General features: G+C 43.3%; 1 long non-coding RNA gene across 1 annotated transcript in view; it reads right to left on the bottom strand.

Moving 5' to 3' along the window:
* Positions 1 to 3,938, bottom strand: part of LOC146830450 (uncharacterized) — a 183,309-nt gene extending 179,371 nt beyond the window's left edge. Inside the window, exon 1 of the long non-coding RNA XR_014961155.1 lies at positions 1,793 to 3,938. This is a non-coding gene — a long non-coding RNA (uncharacterized LOC146830450). The remainder of the gene's footprint in view (positions 1 to 1,792) is intronic.
* Positions 3,939 to 17,157: the final 13,219 nt, after the last annotated feature.

Raw genomic sequence — 17,157 nt, 5'->3', positions numbered from 1 at the left:
TGATAACATCACCTGGACATGCCCTGGACAAGGGGAGAAATGTATCCCACACAGATGAATGTGAAGACTGACTGGAAGTTTAGTAACGTAAATGTAAGTAGTGTCAGCCGGCTGAGCTCAAGCTGTAAACATGAATATTTTATCATGAAGTTACTCCATACTGCATGTATTTGCATGCCCCTGCCTCCTAATCTACGTGACCCACCACTTTATTGGCTTTATTAACTGAATAAACGTGTTTCCATGTTTGTCAATTTCACTTTAGACTTTAAAGTCCTGTAAACACGCTTCTAAGCACTGCATAGGATGGGCCTGCTTATTCCGTCATTTTTCTACTGACATGTTTTTGTTCAGTTTCCGGCTCAGTTGCACTGTTGTGACACTTCAGAAGCCATCGTGTATTTCATCCTATTGGACCAAGGTCACGTGAGGACCTTTGACAACTTTCCGTCTTTGAGGAGTTCTATGGTTTTCCTGAAGGTCCCTGGTGGCCAAGTAGCCCACCACGTACATCCAGTAAACGTCACAGAGCTGCGTTGCAGAGAGGTGTTCTGTGGCCATGCCCCTTTTTACACCATGCTGCAAACGCAGCTTCTGGCGCACTGCTGCTCAGAGGATGAAGTCCACTTGTGTCCTGAGGTCCTCAGGACACAAGAGGACCTCATCGCCCCATCAGCAGTGCACCAGAAGCTGCGTTTGCAGAGTGGTGTAAAAAGGGGCGTGGCCTCGGACCACCTCTCTGCAACGCAGCTCTGTGGCGCTTGCTGGAGGTACCTGGTAGGCTAGTTGGCCCCCAGACACCCTCAGGATTCAAGAGGACTTAATCTCCCAATTTACAACACGCCAGGGGGTGTGTTTGCACACTTGTAATATCAGGCCAGCCCCCTTCCTGCATCCCCACTGTCCAAACGCGCCCCCTGGTGCGTTGTAAGTTGGGGGATTACGTCCTCTTGAATCCCGAAGGTCCCTCGGGGCCAACTACCCCGCCAGGTATCTCCAGTAAGCGCCACAGAGCTGTGTTGCAGAGAGGTGTAAAAAGGGGCATGGGCTCAGACCACCTCTCTGCAACGCAGCTCTGTGGCGCTTACTGGAGGTACCTGGTGGGCTAGTTGGACCCCACGGACCCTCAGGATTCAAGGGGACTTAATCCCCCAATTTACAAAGCGCCAGGGGGTGTGTTTGCACACTTGTAATACCAGGCCCCGCCGCCTCCCTGCACCACTGTGCAAACGCGCCCCCAGGTGCATTGTACATTGGGGGAACTGCGGTCACATGGTTTTTTTTCAAAGATGCCTGCCCCAATGGGCCTCTTTGCATTCTGGTGCTTGTAGTGCTGCAAAATAAAATAAAACCCCAGTGGGTCTCGCTGTTGACTCTTTGCCTAGCCTGTGAACAAGGGCATCTTGTCGCTGCTGTGCTCGCTACACCTTCATTAAAGGAATTTGAATCCATCTGAGTGGCTTTTCTGTATGGGGGCAACCCTTTTTCTGGATATATATATTTGTATATGCATTGATGTCGCTGAAAATGCTCAAGCCTAAATTGAATGTGCTTGTTTGTTCCCTTTAATGACACACCCTTTTCTTTTAAAAATTTGGGATTTTTGGTTAATTGGGGGCAGGTCAAACCAACCCCTTTTTAAACACCCTTCACTGACTATCACATGACCCGGACGAAGGCCTCTGGCTGAAACGCTTAGATCGTCTTTTTTGTTACCTGATGCACTTTGCATGTTCGAAATCTAAGAAGAAAAAAAAGCAAATAAACATGAAGTGAGCAACTTGGAACTAACCTGGATGTGCTGTTTGGTGTGCTGCCTTTCTGTGACCCTCTGGGACTTGGTGGTCATTTTGAGGGTCTGCACGGAAAAATTCTTCCCAAGTAGTACTTGGTGTTGGACCAAGAAGGCTAAGCACCGGAACGTGGAGCGGCGTCTCTGTTTTCCGACAGTTCAGCGGTGGATTCTTGAAAACGGCACCTGCCTCCAGAACCAGCGACCCAGCGAAATAATTTTGAGCAAGGTAACGGGGATACTGGCGTTCAGTGAAGCGGGAGGCTCTTGGGCAAGGGCTGTGGGCAGCTGGTAGTTCTCTCCGGAGGTGGGGGTCACCGGGAGCTTTGCCTCTCAGTCTGCACTCAATTGCTGAACGCCGAGGCACCGAGATTCCAAACCCGATATTACCGTATTGCCCAAACGAGCACGAAGGGATCTCTGGGCTCTGTAGTTCAGTTTGAGTGAGGATCACGAGGTAACCTCAGAAGAGACTCTGCAACGGTTCCCGGAGTGTGTGATTCCGTTCTCCAAGCAGCATTGGTAACGTGGCAAAACAGCCACAGTGCTCACGTTTTGTCATTTCAAGTTATTCTTGCGTCAGGTACAAAGTGTACATTGATATAAGGGAACAATTTTGTTATTTGCAACAAGGTGATAACGACTTGAGAAACATTCATCAATTTAACTTTTGGGACGAGACGCGGTCATGGCATAGCCACTGTGTAACAATCTCTGGCACAAAGACGGAGACGAACGTTCACGGAGTGTTGGACCTTCATTTCTTAGCATTGAGAGACCTTTGCAACGCATGGCCCCTATCCTCAAATAACATCGGTAACGTGGTAAATCAATTAGAACATTCAAATTGAAACATTTCAAAACATTTTTGAATAAAGTGTCATGTATTAGGAATGAATTTGATGTTTGCATAAGGGAATACCTCGCAAAATGTGCAACAACGGGATGATTAAACAACGGAATTAATACATTTAAGAACTCATTCTTATGTCTGGAATGTATCTGGTATTCATATAGGAAAATTGGCAAACGGACTGCAAAGCTTACATTAACGGACCAACGATCCAAACATATCCTTTACATGTCAGGAATGTATCTGATATCCGTAGAGGGAAAAACAATTGACAAACGGATGGCAACACGTACAACAGGTTACTAACTTAAATATATCCTTCAGATTAATGAGAGCAATAGGATACAGTGACAACATAAATATCATAATCTAAATCTTTGCCTCATTACCAATGAGAAAATAAAAATATTCATTCAGTCAATGTGTGCAACAAAACGTTTGCTTTGAACAAATCCTTATTGACTTATTTCAAACGAAAATTATTTTTTTCTAAAAAACAATGGCTGGCCGCTGGACTAAACGAGAACAACTTCTAAAGGATATGTTCCACGATGAAGGGGAGCTAACAGTGGGACAGAGTCAGCCTAATGTCAAATCAACAGCATTAAAGAACTCACCAAAACAATTGCTCAAGGAATTAGAACAAGCAAGGATAGTAGAGATCAATAAATGGTGGGAGAGTGTCACTCTAAAAAAGTATATTGACTGCAAAAGAGTCCCCAGAGGCCTACGAATTTTCGTTTTACCAACCTTAAGTGACTTGGATCCAGACCTCTTTTAAAAGGGCAATCAGACACAAACGAATGTTCTATGAAATGAATCAATACCCTAATAATACACGCGGAAAGGAGATTATCACAAACTATGGAAACAATCAAAGACTTGGAAAAAACATTGGAAGACTTCAAGAAGACACCAGAAGAAGACATTGAATAAACATGAGGAAGAGATACAGAACAAGAAATTCGGAAGTTTCAGCGTGATAAAATAGATTACGCTACGGGAAGAGTTTATACCTTCGCAAGAAGATATGATGCAAATTATAAGAAAAAATCAATGGCTCGAGCACTAGACCTGACAACAACAGATCAGGATGTTGTGAGAATGTCAAGTGCGGAGAGCTCGGAAGTAATTTCAGGGGATGAGGGAATACCGATAAATATATTGGGATTGGATTTTTCTGGGGAAATGCGTCTGGTAACGACACAGGGAAGGGGAAGAGGCCTCCCCCAGAAAACGGAAAATCAATTAAAAGAACCAGACTGGGCGCTAGAAACAAATCCAAAAAAATGAGAGATCAAAAGAAATAAAGACCCCACAACATCATGAGAACAATCTAGTGGTTAACCTTTCCTCTGAAAAACTAACCAATAAGCACCTCAATCTACTCAACAAGGGACTAACATTATGCCCTTCTAACAACATAGCAGTGTCCAGGGTAGACTTATATCTCCTCTGCGGGAAATTGAAACTGAAAAAGCACTTTGCCTCAATACCTACAAAAATGATGGCCCAACAAACCCAAGAACCTTTAACACCACTTACTTTGAATGATCTTGTGCCCTTGACAACAGCACACAGTCTATTACTTGAAAATGATACTAACACACCAGTAGATACAGTGGACAGAACAAACACACAGATCTGTGAAACCATAGCAATTGCAACAAATTTAACTGTTAGTAGTCAATGCAAATCCAGGTCACGATTTTGTCCACAATTACCAGCGGGTAATAGAGTTGATATATTCCAGGAATTTATGACTGAGGAATTACGGACAATCTACATTAAAGAAAGAAAAAAGAATCATGATAAATTAGGGAATATGTCTCAAGATGACAGATGGGCACTGAACGATCTAAGATTGGATGATCAGATCGTAATTAAACCCTCTGATAAAAGGGGAAATGTGGTAGTTATGGATGAACAAAATTATTACTTAGAAATCAAACCTCAATTGAATGATCCATCCAACTACGAAAAGCTCAAGGAGGACCCGACGCCATTAATCATGAAAACCTTCCACAATAAGCTCCAAGATTGGCACCAGGATGGATTACTTGATGAGAATGAACTGGGATATCTACTGATCAAACATCCGATAACACCAACAATCTATGTACTACCAAAAGTACATAAAAGTCTAGATAATCCACCTGGTCGTCCAATTGTTAACTCATGTGGTTCTTTACTCAAACACCTCGAGATTCCTGGATATCTTTCTATACCCATTCGTACTAGGTTTACCATCTTACATCAGAGATTCGATGGACTTTCTGAATAGGATCTCTAATATACCATGGAAGGATGAGTATGCAATGATAACTATTGATGTTGTATTATTGTACACTTCGATTCGGCATGAAGATGGGATCAAATCCTGTGAATCGTTCCTCCGATCAAGGTCATTGAATGTACTCCAACAGACCAATATGTTAGTAGAAATGCTACGCTTCTGCCTCATGAACAACGTTTTCATCTTCGATAAGAAATATTACAAGCAAAGGTACAGCCATAGGGACTTCCTTTGCACCTACATGTGGTAGGCAGAACAAATCTGGTCAGAAAGAAATGAACATATGTTGGAGCACATCATACTTTGGGTACGTTATATAGACGACTTGTTCCTGATATGGGAGGGCAACACAGAGGATCTGACCACCTTCCGCAAGGGTCTCAACAACAACTCCTTTCAATTGCAATTCACTTACAACATCAGTAAAACAATAATTGACTATCTTGATAGCCATATCTATATCAAAAAACAGAAGATCTGTACAACACTTTTTCGTAAATCAACTTCATGTAACAGCATCTTATCAGCTAACAGTGCACATCCCAAGTTTTTAAAATGGAGTGTTCCATATGGAGAATATTTAAGAGCAAGGAAAAATTGCTCAGAAGAAGAGGAATTTCTTTTACAACTTGATGAGATGTATCAGAGCTTTTTAATCAGAGGATACCCAGCAATAGTGTTGGGTAATGCTAAACTAAGAACCTTACAAAAGAAGAGAGAAGCCTTACTATTGCCGAAAAGAAGACTATGGAACAGGTTAAGAATGCGGATAGGAACAAAATAAGATACATTGCTCATTTCAACTCATCTAGTAAAACCATTAGACACACACTCCAAGATCACTGCAAAATCCTAAGGAGAGATGATGACCTAAAAGAAATGACATCAGACCATCTCAACATCACATACAAAAAAGCTCCATCTTTGAATGATATTCTTGTACATAGCCATCATCAAAGGAGTGAACGAGGTGGAAGTAAAACACAATGGCTAAAAGCAAAGGGGTTTTTAAATGCTCAAAATGCAAAGCCTGTCGCCATGGCTGGAACCGAACAGAAAATTGACATCATGTCTGGTGAACACAAGGTCATCAAAGAGAGGATTACTTGCGAAACCACGCACGTGGTCTATGCTTTAAAATGTGAATGCGGGAAGGAATATATAGGTAGCACCATAAATAAATTAAAACTGAGTATTTTACAACATCTGAGGGCTACAAGAACAAGGACTTTTCCTATGCAATCGCAAAACACATTTGGAATGTACATGGTGGCAATTTTGACAATTTAAAATACTATGGAGTCGAACATATCCCTCAGAACATCAGAGGTGGAGATCGTGATCGTCTTCTGAGACAAGCTGAATCGAGATGGATTATCCTGAAAGGAACAGAGATACCATGGGGTTTAAATGCAGATGCTGAATTACATTATTTCCTATGAGAACGATTTGGGACAATTTAACTACAGAGAATACTGATACATAATGAAAAATGTTTGTATGACTGAGTTATACACATTAGAAAATTTAACTATTTAGTCTCTGATGATATGTTTTTATTAGGTTGTTATCACTAGGTCTTTCATCTGAGAGAATGTAAGAAGAGCTAAAACCCAGTAGAGATGCGATGATTTTCCATGAAATTGTATCACTGTGGCCAATTTGAATAAATTGACGTATATATTTTTGTCTGGAGCAATATATATATAATATATATCACAAAGTACTGAGACTTCAGCAAAAAACAATGATTAACAAACCTATTCTTGTTTGGTTTCTTTAGTTTCTTTTTACTCTTTCTTCAGTTTTTTCTTTTCATCAATATAGCCAAATACTCTTTAATACAATAAGCAGCCACAGAAAACGGACAACACGTGTTTCGCGCTTTACTGCGCTTCTTCAGGGCTGTTACAAACATAAAATTAATATCAATTACACTGATCTAAAGTTACAAACAATCATAATCCTATTTAACAACACACTACATACTAAACTCAAAAGTTACTTTCATATTCACTTCCTGACTACTTAGTACATGTGCTAAACAGTTACCAGTTCATCAGGTATTCCCTCATAATGACGAGCCTTGATAACAGTACAATTTAGACAACCTAAAATGTAAAAAACACGCACTGTGCCAAGAGCTACTCGAAATAAAGACTTTTTTGTGCTGATCACAAATTCAACAATTACCATGCACTCCTAAATTAAAGAGCTTCACTGTCATTAATTTGCATTAGAACCTTTTCCTCAGTCATTGCAATTGTTAATCTGCATGATAAAAAGAAAGGGGAATATTTTTTCATATTGAAAGAGGACTGAAATTCTGCTCTATTCCGTCTTGAAAAGTATCTTCTTTTCACCATTCTCACCTTGCCTCGTGGTGTTGGGCGTTTAGCCTTATCCTAATTTCGTCCCAATGTTTTAGCTCTTCACCTTGAATATTGTTTTTTAATGGTCACGGCTCCCATTGATACGGGTCTAGAATAGGAACAGAGTCGCAAATTGTTGGACTTGGCCCTTCTGGCAGGTTCACCCCCAAAACTTTTTGCAATTATCCAAGCTTTTTCCCTATGTTGTGTGAGTGGATTTAGGCCTCTAGGTGCTTTTACGCTGTGTCCCAGTGGAGAGTGCGTGTGCGCTGTGTATGTCTTTGGTGAGACTGACCTGCCCTCCCATAGGAATGCATGGGGAATGTGTGTGTCCATGGTAGTTCCTGGTGCGTGGGGAGTGCAGGGTTGAGTTTGGTATGTGCGAACTCGTGAGATTGAATGCTGCGCGATGATGTGTGCGGCGTTAGTGTGTCTAGTGTGGAAGTGCCACTTCTAGAAGCTGGCACGTCTGTGGAATAAATGTGAAGTGACTGTCTGGCATGTGATTGGCTGGTGTGCCTGGCTCCAGGAGTCAGGGTGGGTCTGCCCCAGTGGTGAGTGGAGAGATCTGCATGTTGATGAGTGGGAGGAGTACACCTGGGACCTGAATAGGGCTGGGCTTTCATCACACAATGCTAGCTCCGCCCCCTGTGGTGCGACTGATGACCCTGGCCTGTTCTGTGAATAGGGAGAGGGGCTGAGCAAAACAAAGTGCTCAGGAACCAGTTGCATCTGGTTTGCCCCTTCCCTGCACCTTGAGACAAAGGTAACCTGTGTATAAAAAGGGGCTGTGACCCCATGTAAAATGTTCTTCTTCTGATCCTAATCGGAGGGGGGGCCTGCTGCTGCTGCTGGGCACCAGGAGAGACCGCCACTGGGGACTGCCTCCCTGCCTGGAGGGCCCTGTAAGCTGGCCCCTGGGCCCAGCCCTTGCCCCCCTGCCTCCTAGAATACTTTGTGCCTGAGCCTTGCCTGGGAGGAGTGCTGTCTCTTCCCTGGCCGAGAAGCGCTTTATTTTGATTTGCTGAGGAGCGCCCTCGTTGAGAGCAGTGGCGCCGAGCTGCGATAGTTTCCGAGGGAATCCCGACGTAGGGATTCCTCCGCTGTTTGCCTTGATTTAAAGCGGGTGCCCACCCCACATTGTGGTGCTCGTTGGTGGGTGCCCACCCCGCTTATGACGTAATTTCAACGGGTGCCCACCCCGCATTGTGGTGCTCGTTGGCGGGTGCCCACCCCGCTTTTGAGGTAATTTCAATGGGAGCCTGCCCCGTATTGCCCGCGGCGACCCGGAAGTGGATCTCGGCAGCCTTAGTTGCAGGCGGGGCTGGAGAGGAACCCGGAAGAGAAGCGCCGCGTCCCCCGACCCAGGCGGGAGCCCACCCCGCACTGGGACGTGCTGCCTTGTGGGTTTGGAGCCGGCAGGCTCCGCATCCAAGTCTCGGGTCCCAGGAGGGGGCCCGGGTGAAGAGAGGGCGTCGTTGGTGATTAGAAAGCAGACGGGAGACTACTCCACGCTCCCGTGCTCGTGGAGAGCACCGCCACCCTTCCCGCCTCACCTGACAGCGAGGAGACCTCCGAATACGGAGCGGAGTCCCCAGGAGCAAGCCCGGTGAGTCTCGAAGGGCTGGGGGGGCTCCGTGGGAACTATTGGTGGTGCCAGATAAAAGCACAGTGTAGTACTGCCTTCAGAGCGGCCCCGGATGGCAGCAGGCCGCTCCAACCCCGGGGGCATGTTTGATTAAAAGCACATCCTGTGCTCCAGTGGGGGCATTATTCTTTTAGAGTCCAGAGGGACTCCACCGAAGGGGGCATTCTCAGTCTAGAGCCCAGAGAGGCTCCAACGTTGGGGGCATTTGTGTTTAGGAGTCCCCCGAGTGGGGCTCCCCCGCGCTGATTTCTTCTTTGGGGCATAGTTTATTTCCAGAGCCTAGGTGGCTCCAGTACTGCGTAGTGATTGTTTCAGAGCCCCGTGTGGCTCCAACGCTGGGCATATTTGTTGAAAGGGCCATTGAGAGTCCAGGCCTCCGTTTTGACATTCCAGCCTGCACAGCTGCCCAGCAAGTAGTGGGCAGCTGCAACGTTTAGGCCGGATCCTTTTGCGCTTTTCCTTGGCTGCCTGCGTAGCCCAGCCCTGACACTTTGGACAAAGGGCGTTTGAGCCCCTGAGAGGCCAAGGTGGCCTGGGGACAGTTTTTCTGTGTTGTGCCCTCACCTAGGGTACATGGTTATTTTTACCTGTGTACTTTTGCGCAATGTGCAGTGCCTCTATGCTATGTTTATTCCTAACTGTGTCTATGCGTAGGAGATTGTTTATCTAGTAGAAATTCTGCTAGTGTGTTCATGGTTCCCTGCGTGATATATGCATAAGGTGTTTAGGATTGCGTAGGGTGTACTTACCTTTTACCAGGGGTTACTGGTTGTGCGCTACATTTATTATTTGTTCTACATTTCTACAGTTACAATTGGTGATTTGTGCTAATTCTGACAGTGGTCCAGGTGGCCCTGTCTTGTGTAAATAGTCCCCTGTAAATTTCGCCCAGTGCCAGTGGGCACAGTGTAAATTGTGTGAATATAATCTAATGTGTTTATTATAATACAAAGGCTATTTTTATATATATCCTTGTGTGGAGTTCCTTTTGTGGTGGGCCTTGGGTGTTGTTGCTGGGTGCGCGCGCAAACGTTTACACATTGCCTCTGTGATAAGCCTGACTGCTCGTGCCAAGCTACCAAGGGGGTGAGCAGGGGTTATCTTTGGCGTGTAACTTCCTTGCCCTGACTAGAGTGGTGGCCCTAGCCAACCAGAAATCCCATTTCTAACACAAATAAATATATTATGTCACCATATTTCTGTGCTTAGACCTGATATCAGAAAGCAAAATGTATAACTTGACTACCCTAGCTGCATTTTGTTGCATCTTGCATACAGATACCTGTAAAGCGTTTTAGCTTTTGATTTTGCCAATTTAACATTTTTCTAAATAACCTTCAGTACCACAAAATTAAAACTAAAAAATGAAAAGCTAAATAATGGTTCAATAAATTAGCAGGTCGGGGATTGAACCCACGATATTTCCCTTGGAAAACGCCTCACCCATCTTGCAGTGCTAACATAGCTTTGCTTGCTTTAGAAGCCAGCTGGTTCATTATATGGCTGCTTAACTCATGTTACTTCCCTTGTTCAATCTAAGTTTTAAAAGTAGTCTCTTCAATCACTATGTAGCCAGTTAAGGGTATGTTTGCCCACTGCTTCCTTTTAACTGAAAAGCTCACTGTCTTAGCTAGCATCCTTGATATATACATATATATCAGTCAGTCAGTCAATCAAATGTCTTTATTCGGCTGACTTGCAGCCATAAAAGAATGAATCATAAAAACATTTACAAACATGACTTGAAAATATGATACAGAAAATGGATAATATACTTTAAAACAATAGTAATTCATAGTCAGCATATACATATATATATATATATATGTGTGTGTGTGTACATATAAATCTATATATATAATCTACTGGCGGTCGCCAGTAGATAGTTATAGTTAGGACCGTGTTTCCATAGGAAATCTGAAAATTCTATTTTGAATAACTTTGGCGCCGGTTGACGAATCCTCGCGAAATTTTCAAAACTAATGGGGCGCTCCGCTCAGCTCCTAACCTAAAAGTCTCGGGGTGATTCGTCAAGCGGGGCCGAGAAAAAAGGGGGGTCCCAAAACGCGTTTTCCCCATGCATTTTCCCATAGGACCTTTAGTCGAAGGTACAGCCCGAACGGCTAAACAGAATTACTTGAAATTTGGCAAAGAGGTAGTCCTCAGGTCAGGGAAGTGCCTTTTGCATATATGGAGTCAATCTGTTCAGTATTTCATGAGAATATTGCATTTAAAAGTACATATATATCTATAGGCAGGGTAGAGAGTTCCTGACCCCCTAGCCTTTGTCAGAAGGACCCCGAAGAGTAAAAAACAACTTTTTTTTCTTAAATCGCGGGGTGCGCGCACGGTGCGCGCACGGTAAAAAACCCTTAAAAATAAAAAAAAATATAAGAACGTGAAAAGGGGGCAGGGTAGAGAGTTTCTGACCCCCTAGCCTTTGTCAGGGGGTCCCTGAAGGACCCTGAAGGATGAAAAAAAACATTTAATTTTTTTTTGCAAAAAACGCAGGGTGCGCGCACTGTGAAAAACCCTTAAAAAAAAAAAAAACTTTGGAAACTGTTTATAATTTTATAGAAGATATTAACTATGCTGTTCAAATTTATCCAAATTAAACAAAAAAAAGCTGAGCCATTCCAAATTACAGGATAAAGTCAATCTATAAATATATACATAGGTAGTTTATTATAAAATAAGTATATGAAAAAAAATAACACATATATAAATTAGCATTTAAAAAACCGTACAAATTCACAAAAAAAACCATAGGTTTCACACACGTTATAGTTAGGAATTAGCATTTAGAAAACCTTGCAAATTCACTTAAAAAAACCATAGGTTTCACACATGTTATAGTTAGCTGGACATTTCACTCGTAAAAAACCAATGAAATTCCCCCGTTATAGTTAGTTCAGGTAACTATAACTCACGCGACCGCAATCCACTGCTGATGACGTCAGATATTACATCACTGATTACATCATCTAGTGAATATGTGTCTTTCTGTAAAATAAATATTTTTTATGTATGTATATCTAAAGGTTAATGGAAAAATAAATGGGCAAATAAGTGTCTAAATACAGTGATGTAATATCTGACGTCATCAGCAGGGGATTGCGGTCGCGTGAGTTATAGTTACCTGAACTAACCTGAACTAACTATAACAGGGGAATTTCATTGTTTTTTTACGAGTGAAATGTCCAGCTAACTATAACATGTGTGAAACCTATGGTTTTTTAAGTGAATATATATATATATATATATTCACTGAAAAAACCATAGGTTTCACACACGTTATAGTTAGGAATTAGCATTTAAAAAACCTTGCAAATTCACTGAAAAAACCATAGGTTTCACACATGTTATAGTTAGCGGAAATTTTACTGATAAAAAACCAGTGAAATTCCCCCGTTATAGTTAGCGCAGGCAACTATAACTCACGCGACTGCAATCCTCTGCTGATGCTAATACTGTATTTAGACACTTATTTGCCCATGTCTTCTTCCATACATTTTTAGCTATACATATATTACAAATATTTTTTTTTCATAAAGACACATATGTCATCAGCAGAAGATTGCAGTCGCGTGAGTTATAGTTGCCTGCGCTAACTATAACGGGGGAATTTCACTGGTTTTTTATCAGTAAAATTTCCGCTAACTATAACATGTGTGAAACCTATGGTTTTTTCAGTGAATTTGCAAGGTTTTTTAAATGCTAATTCCTAACTATAACGTGTGTGAAACCTATGGTTTTTTCAGTGAATTAGTACGGTTTTTTAAATGCTAAGTTTTTTTCCCTTATAATAAGCCCTGTAAAGCACAGGGGGTGGGGTAAGTGTGGATAGTGTTTTTTGCCCTTAACAAAAGCCCTGTACATTTGGTGGCTTTCGGCCACCAAAAGCACAGGGGGTGGGGTAAGTGTGGATAGTGTTTTTTTTATTTTTATTTTTTTACCGTACGCTTACCGTAAGCGTACGGTAAGCGTACCCCGCGAAATTGCCGAAAAAAAAATAAAACCGTTTTTGCACTTGGGGGATGTTTGGGGACTCCCTCAACATGACTATGTGGGAGGGAGTTGTCAAAACAGCCCCTTTACATGTTTTTTGGCTTGATATTTTAAAAATCACTCTCAGTGCGAGAGACAAAATGGCGGCCGCCGCTTCCTGGTTTCGGCCGATTCGAATGTTTACTAAGATCTAAGAGCCAATCAGAATCGCGCTCGCGCACGCCACCGTACGCTTACCGTAAGCGTACGGTAAGCGTACCGTAAGCTGGCTCAGATATATATATTGATTTAAAGGCTATTTTCTCAGAATCTACTGAACAGATTTACACCAAACCTACAAAAGGCACTTCCTTGACCTAGGGACTACCTCTCTGCCAAATTTTGAGTAATTCTGTTCAGCCGTTCGGGCTGTAGCTCGTTCTAAAGGTCCTATGGAAAAATGCATGGGAAAAACGCGTTTTGGGACCCCCCTTTTATCTCAGCCCCCGCTTGACGGATCCCCCCGAGACTTTCAGGGTAGGAGCGGAGCGTAGCGCCCCACCTATTTTGAGAAATTTGCGAGGATTCGTCGACCGGCGCCAAAGTTATTCAAAATAGAATGTTGAGGTTTTCCTATGGAAACGTGGTCCTAACTATAACTACCTACTGGCTATCGCCAGTAGGTAATATGTACAAAGATGGGCTTGTTCTGTCAAACACAGAATACAGAATGGAACAACAGGCAATCCACTTCAGGCATTGACCCCACCCAACATCAATTCATCAAAATGCCAGTAGTTGAAGTAACATCATACAACTTCTTACCATAATGGAAGTGACATCACATGACCTATAACCCGGAATCTGCACAAAAAGTTAGGTCTCATGACTGTAACCCTTATGACATCACAATAATTGACACTGCTCAAGTGCCATAATTAATATCACAACACACCATAGACTAATGTCTCTTTTAGCTCCCATCTATAGTAGGATGCGCATTGGAAATGGAAGGGGAACATTATTCACTTCTCTTTGTATTGCCTACAAAATGATGTGTTTGTCTGAAGAGGATATAGTGGCATAAATACAGAACATCACTGAGCATCTAAGTTATTTATACTGCAAACTATAATGATGTAATATTTCCCTCAGAGAATATACCAAACGAGAAATGTATTGATAAATCATAGATGAAGGATGAGATTATAAAAAACAGTAGTACGTATGTCCACATGTATTAATTTATAGACGAAATATTGAAAATAAACTATGCTATTGGCTTAAATTATTTCTTAATGTTCATAGATTTTGATTTATAATCATTACCAAGGTACTCTCACGAGTGCGAAGCTCAAAGGTGAAGGTTTTTTTCACACATCATTTTTAATGTATTCACAATGATCAAACCTGGAAACAACTTGTTTAAAAATGCGATGAAGGGAGAGGGATCAGCCGCTGGACAAATTCTTATCAATCAGCCACCATGGTAGATCTTGAGCTGTCTCCTCTGAGGTCTGAATGGTGTCAAAAAGTGAGCCTTAATGCTGGGCCCATTGAGATTTCAAGCTCCACTGCAGGGATCGCATGGGCCACCTGCAGCGGTCGCTCCTCCGCTAAGGCAGAGGAGCGTCACCACACAGAAAAAATAAAATAATTACACCATCTTATTATCATTTTATTTTTCAGTACTGGTTCTGTTGTTTTTTTTAGGTGTGGTGGGGTGGGGGGCCTGGGATGCCCACAGAACAAGGGGAGGAGTTGTGGGAACTTTCTAAGTGCTCATGCCGGTTAGGCTGGATGTCCTGGGCCAGCCAAACAGACATACGCACTTAGCATGTTCTCCACCCGACTGTATTGCACAGCCGGTTGGAGAACATGCACAGGCTCCCACTACCTGTCTGAGCACCGAACCAGGCAGCTCAGACGAATCAAGACTCCGCAGTCATGCTGATGACAGCAGAGTTGTAATTGGCTTAGGCGAGTCTGGGAGCCTGTGTGCTTCCTGCGTCGACCGAAGAGGATGGAGGAGAGGCAGCGTCTGGCAGGTAAGTGAAATTTTCTTTATTTCCTTTTTTTTTTAACCCCCTCTGCCCCCACCTTTACTGTTCCATAGCAGCTGCTACTGGCCACCTGGTGTAGTTGACAAGGAGGATGCATGAGGCTAATAGGCCAAGAAGCCTCCAAACCAACCTCACCTGTATCCAGGAGCATGCCAGAAATATCGGCATCATAAGCCGAATGTCCTGGACTCACATGTGTGGAGATAAAGCCCTGTACTCCATCCTATTCAAAGATGCCCAATGAATGGAAGCCTTTGACAGGGAGTCAGGTGGAACTTTGGCTTATTTATAACGAAAACGAATGATGTCGAAAATTCCGGTGTTGTCCGGATATGGCCCACGACTGATCGCAGTGAGCCCGTCTTCATCAGGCAGTCATCGAGGTACAGGAATACAGTGACTCTGCACCATCGAAGGTCATCATTTTTGTGAACATCCAAAGAGTGATTATTGGGATCAAATGACAATGCTCCTGGCCCACTTTGAACAGGAGGTAACACCAGTGTGACTGCAAGATTGGTATATTAAAATATGTGTCCTGCAAGTCCAAGGACTTCATCCAGTTGCCTGGGTCCAGAGGGCTTAAGTTGTGTGCCTGTCTGGGCCTCTTAAATCTGTTCTTCCATAGGAAGGCATTGAGGAGACAGAGGCCCAATATAGGCCTGAGGCCCTGTCCTTTATCAGAATGAGGAAATATCAAAAGTAACTTTTTCTGCCTTTCTCAGAAGCTGATACTCTCTATTTGTACCACTTTTGGAGAGCAACATGTACACCTTCTGTTGCAGGACGGACAAAAGCTCTTCCGAATTCCGTTCTGGTGTGGAAGGGATATTGAGTGGGTAGCAAAGAAAGACTAGGGATAATCATTTTGAACCATTTGCAAGACCCCTCTGTCAGATATGATGGATCGCTAACCAAGGAGTAAATTCCAGATACTGCCTTCCACTGAGGGAGCATGAGCTGTTGAGGGCAAACTAAAGTGGTTTATTGGCCGGTGTAGAAGGGGAGGATGAGTTGGAAGACTGGTACCCCTGCTGGCATGCATGTTGCCTGCCGGATCCATGCTTATGGCCCTGAAAGGACTGGGCTATCCGTTGCATTACTGTTAGGGAAGGCTGTCTTTGTCTATATGCCAAAACTCTTGAATAGTCCCTAAACTTCTGAAAGTGGTATGGGCATTGTTTTGCCATGGCCAACAGCCCCATGAAATGCATTGCAGATTCACTATCCTTGAGGCTTTCCAAAGTGGAGTCTGCCTTCTCACCAAAGAGGCAGGAGCCATCAATGGGCATATCCATGAGCAAAGTATGCATATAGTTGGAAAACGCAGTAGACCGTATACAGGCATGCCGTCGAAGGACCACACAAGTACCAAACGCCTTGCCAAGGCAACCTGTGGTATCAAGCCAGCAAGGATAACATATTTTGCTGTGTGTTTCCATCATGTATCGTCTGGTCAAAGAGGCCCTAAGATCTTCCAGCACTGCTGGCAAGATCTCGCTGGCCATGTCCCAAAGGGCATGTGTATATTGAACCAACAGACAGTCTACATTGACAGAAAGCATTGCCATACTGGTTGGGGAAAATATGAGGCATCAATCCTTTTAGATTCCCTATCTGGAGGAGAGGTGAGGAATGAATTGGGAATTGATTTAGTGGACGAGACCTGTACAATACGGCTATCTGAAGTGCTATGCTTCGTAAGAAAATCCGGGTCGCCAGTATATGATGGCTGGCCACCAGTTCACAGGTGGGCAAAAACATGGTTTCAAACAGGTAGCTATCAGAATATCTTTAAGGACATCATAAAATGGAAGAAATGGCTCAGATGTTGCTGGACCAAGCAACAAAAGTTGGGTAAAAACGTATCTTGATCTCAGAGGGTAGCTGGAATTCTCAGCTGCCCTCCAAATCCTCACTGTGAATGAGACACTCTCTTTCTTTGGTGGTCCATGTGGCGAGTCAAGCTCTGTATAAGGAGAGGTGTCAAGCTCATTGGTGTTCCGTAAATCAAGCTATAAGGCAGCATAAGTGTAAAGAAGGAAGGCAAGGAATTTCCCCCACTGTTGTCATCATCATCCACATTCTCGGGTGCCTCCTCCTCTGGCACAGGGTCAGGGTCATAGTCAGAACCAAAAAGATAATG

This window comes from Triturus cristatus, chromosome 5_1 (assembly GCF_964204655.1).
Source record: "Triturus cristatus chromosome 5_1, aTriCri1.1, whole genome shotgun sequence".
NCBI classification, from domain to species: Eukaryota; Metazoa; Chordata; class Amphibia; order Caudata; family Salamandridae; genus Triturus; species Triturus cristatus.
This window is presented reverse-complemented; position numbering and strand designations above follow the sequence as displayed.